General features: G+C 37.1%; 2 long non-coding RNA genes across 2 annotated transcripts; both read right to left on the reverse strand.

Moving 5' to 3' along the window:
* Nucleotides 1-634: 634 nt before the first annotated feature.
* On the reverse strand, nucleotides 635-3,678 carry LOC311124023. Its single transcript, XR_014612676.1, has 2 exons — nucleotides 3,646-3,678; nucleotides 635-3,519 (listed from the first exon to the last, which is right to left on the reverse strand). It is a non-coding gene; the product is annotated as an uncharacterized lncRNA (long non-coding RNA).
* A 10-nt stretch (nucleotides 3,679-3,688) lies between these two features.
* Nucleotides 3,689-4,218, reverse strand: LOC311124024. The gene is made up of 3 exons (XR_014612677.1): nucleotides 4,170-4,218; nucleotides 3,907-4,078; nucleotides 3,689-3,773 (listed from the first exon to the last, which is right to left on the reverse strand). It is a non-coding gene; the product is annotated as an uncharacterized lncRNA (long non-coding RNA).
* Between the last annotated feature and the right edge of the window lie 335 nt (nucleotides 4,219-4,553).

Here is a 4,553-nt window from a genome sequence, read left to right on the forward strand (position 1 = left end):
ATTAATTAGATTATTTGTAATCTGATTGTCTTTTGTTAGACGCTTTCCTCTTTAATTCAGTCCATTCAAACTGATTATCCTAGAGTTACTTAAAGAGCAGTTTCGTTTTTGTAACCACTAACACCATATTACTTTATTTACTACCACTAATATCACATCACGATAGTGCTTATTTCAACACAGAAGTAGTAGGAAATCAGGCCTCAGCTGCAGTTGTGTATGAATTACATCACTACACAGTAAAAACAGAAGTGTTAATTTAACTCCTATCGAGTTGAATTTAACTCTGTTTCAGATAACATTTGGTCCCACTCAAAATCAGTGTAAAATGTACTCTTTGGTCAGTGTAAAACTTTTAGAGTTAATTCTACTCCATATTGTGTAAAAAATAACAATGAAATGTGTCAAAATATTTAACACTGTAGTTTAATCACACTGTTGAGAGTAATATGATTACACTGTATAGAGTTAAGTCAACTACAATTTTACTTTAAAAAATGACACTTTAAAGTGTAATGATATTTACTTTTCATTTCTCTACAGTGTTTTTTTTATTTTTATTTAAATCATATGATGTAGTGTTACTGAATTATAGAAATATCAATACTATCAAATAAAACAAAGCACAATAATACAAGATGAGAGCACCCACATTTATTGAAAAAAAAAAGTATAATTTCAATGTCCGTGAATTTACATTGTACACCCATTGCCTTGTCTATGACAGAAGTATAACATCATAAAAATGTTCACCAGAGAAAGCAATATGGCACAACAAGGAGAGCTGTGTCATTTCCTCCATATGACCTTTGTATGTCAAAAGGTCTAGGGTAGTGCAGGTTGTCGACATGAAAAAAAACTAAATCATGCTTTGATCTGATCACCTCATATGCATGGAAATGTTCTTGAAAAGTTACTGTAACTAAAGGCACTGTGAGTAGTAACAGTTTTTCACACATTATCAGAACTGACTCAATCTGATAAAACAAGGGCACTTCAGAGTCAACTTCGCCACAGATAACCAAGTGTGGGCGATAAACATACCCATTATGTTTAGCCCAATTAACCTTCATAACCTGAATGCTACTGGGCACTTGCATTGCCAAAGCAATTTCAGAACCTCCTTTTACCATATTTAAAGCCACCATTTTTCCTGGACCAATATCTAACCGACTAAAAGTTGTTGATCTTCGCCAACTATATGCCATATGATTCTGATGCTTTTTTGCCAGCGTTTTGGTAATATTTTTAAACGATTTAAGCTGTTTTTTGAAAAAATTATGTTTGCCTTCATACCTCATACACCAACTATGAAGTACAGGCCCTATTTTCTGGATGCAGCGGGGATAGTGGATAAGAAAATGGTGCTTTGGTAAAAGTTTTTTCTGAGGATACAACTTCTTAAACAGTGTATGGTGATCAACAATCAAATGTTTTAAATATACACATAGACCTTGAGATAACATGGGCGAGAATATAATGTTAATTATTTGCAATAATAAAAGAAGCAGGCCCCAGTGTTGGTCAGTAGAAGTTACCAAATCTCCAAAGATAAGAGGAACATTCCTAAGTAAGCACCAGGACTGAATTGCATTCAGTCCCAGATCATTAGATCCTTCACTTAAATTAACAGTCACAGGCCTGTTATTTCTCTCTGTGAAACCATAATCAAAACTTTGTATTCTTGAATGTATTTCTCCTGATGTAACATGTTTTTCATTCAAATACAGAAATAATAACTTCAATTCGTACTGGCCAACCCCTTCTAACACATCATGCATCACATCAACTGAGAAGTTCTCAGTTGTGTGAAAATACCTCAATGAATTTAATATGCATGACCTTTTCACACCAAAAACATACGGAAGGGATGGATTACAAGCCATTTCTTGACAGTGAGCAGTATGCATATCTTTGGTGCGTAAAACTATTTTGGAAGAATCTTCAGAGAATTCTGTTTGAAAGTCCTCCTTTTCTGATAAACAGAACCTGCAACAGTACCTTGCACTGAAAGACTCCACCAGACCAAACAAACTATGCAAACCCAAATTATCACCTGTTACCTGTACTACAGTGCCACGTACATAACCACTGTATAATGGAATCTCAATACCATCGCTCTCTAACACTTTAATGTCTCGAACAATGGGAGCAAAAATTTCACTAAAACCATATCGTTTAACATCTTGAGTATGAAATAAGGCGCACAGGTGTATGTTAGCCAAAAAAGAATTCCATTTTGGAGAGAAGTTTCTTAAAGTAAAATATACTCCACCCAATTTATGAATACCTCGCTTGGAACCCAATGGGTTGGCGACCTCAAAATCATCATAGAACATCTGGACCTGTATTGTCTGCTTCTCAGTTGAGAACAGGGGGTGACTTTTAAAAAAAGATCCATCACAAATATCTCTCAGTCTAGAGTTGCTGGTAGCTGAGCTTTGCAACATTTCTGCAAAATACTGACTTTTAAATATTGACTGCAGTGTAGATAAAATTGGAATATACATGAATTTATCTTGAACTACTACCTGATCATATGTTCCAGTCTTTTTATTTCGTCTTGTGTCAAATCTTGAACCAATCACACATTCAACTGGTTCTACTATTTCCCACTTGGCAGTCATAAATTTTGATCGCTTGTATTCCGAATTTAGAACTGTGAAAGGATTCTCTAACCCCTCAAAACACGCCTCAACTTTCTTGCACATTTCTGTTTCTCTTTCATTACTAAATACATGCTTTATCACTGTTTCTTTAGCATGCTGATGAATATCTTGAACAATCTCTTCCATGGAAATCACTACAGTATTTACTGTACTTTGACCAACACCTGCTGCCTTTAGATCAGAAATAACAGCTGCACAACTATTTACAATGTATGGCGAAGATAACTCTGACTCAGCCTCTAAACATTCAGTCGACACTTCAACATGAGAAATATTACTGGTGTTGACGGTACTTTGAGGGTCTGAAAGATCATCTTCTATAGAATCTACTAAACTTTCTCCGTGGCACTTGTTAAGATGTTTTCTAAAACCAGAAAAGCTACCAAAAGAACGTGAGCATCCTTCTTGACCACATTTCAGAAAAAGAGTCCTGCCTGTACATAGCCCATGAATTATCTTAAGGTGCTTAACAAGGTTGTTTGGACTTCCATGGTCACTTTTGCAAAGAAAACACTTCATAGTTTTATCTCAACTAACGCACCATTCTTGCTCGCAACTCAGCAACTCTAGGAGTCTCCTTTGTTTCCCCCATGTCGATGTTATAGATGGTTGTTTGCACAAAAGTGAAAAAGCTGCTCAAGGAAGAACTGTATGACGTACCAAATACGTAATGGGCTTTAAAGACTTCGTCAAAAGCTCCTACTGAACCTGTTGCCTTGCATGGAAGAGCATGCTTGTCAACCACAATGAAGTAGGAGTGAATGCTGCTCTGTGTGGATCCCTGGGCGAGAAGGTAGGGCTGACTGCTTTGGGTGATGTTGTCAAGATGCTGCTGCACACTGGTTCCAACCTACAAAAAAAACACATTCAACAGAATTGTTTTGGTGACTAACCTCTGACAATAGATAAGATCACCTCAAACTGTGCACAAGATTGAGATGATGGAATATATATTTTAAACAACTGTTAAGCATACCTTTTGAAATCTGATGAGCTGATCTACAGCTTAATATGCAGACATCTTTCCCGGCCTCTTTCTACCTTGTGCAGATGGTGGTAGCAAATGTAGCAGCAGCAAGATGGCAGACATGTCACTGTCCCAGCCTACAAATAAGTAAATAAAAACCTGGTTAACATTGTGCCGTAGCATAACATTCTTATTCACAACTTGCACCATTATGGACATATAATGCACACCTACATTATCCACATAAAAAGTAAAACAGTTCATTCATACCATTCTCAACTTCAGCAGCTGACTCAGCATTGCGCATCAAATCCAAGAGTTCTGTGGTGGATACAAGTCCATGGCTTTCCTTTATTACTTTTGCTTTGAAAGTGGTTGGCCACTTCTCCAAGAATTTGTTGGCTGTGGCCTCACCAAACAGAAGTCTGAAATCTTGTTCTATCTGCAATGTAACACACAAAGACAGAAATAATGAGTGTTACCTTATTCTTCATTGGATATTTTTGGTGATGCAGTGAATTAAGTTGTCATACCAGTCCTGGTGTGTCCAGAAATCTTGGGAAGACCGAGAAGACATCTGATGATTTGGCTTCATCGTTGACCATTGCTTGCCGATATATGAAGGTCATTTTCATCTTCTCACGGACAGTGTTTTCATCAGCAGAGTGTCTCAAAACAGCAATAGCTGCTTCCACATCCTCATCAGATGGCTCTCTGTCATAGGTGAAGGGCTGACGATCACGGCCTGGCCCACCAACTTAAGACAAAATACAGTGTTAAGAAATCCTTTCTGTACAATTCACAGGTCACCATTATAATTACATGTCACTGATCAGAAAACATACCTTTAGGAGATTTGCTGACTGAGGCACCTCTTTCCTCTGCTGTTTTTCTTATGGTCTTCAATCGCCATGCAA

Source organism: Coregonus lavaretus (genome assembly GCF_964263955.1).
Source record: "Coregonus lavaretus genome assembly, contig: HAP1_SCAFFOLD_7390, whole genome shotgun sequence".
NCBI classification, from domain to species: Eukaryota; Metazoa; Chordata; class Actinopteri; order Salmoniformes; family Salmonidae; genus Coregonus; species Coregonus lavaretus.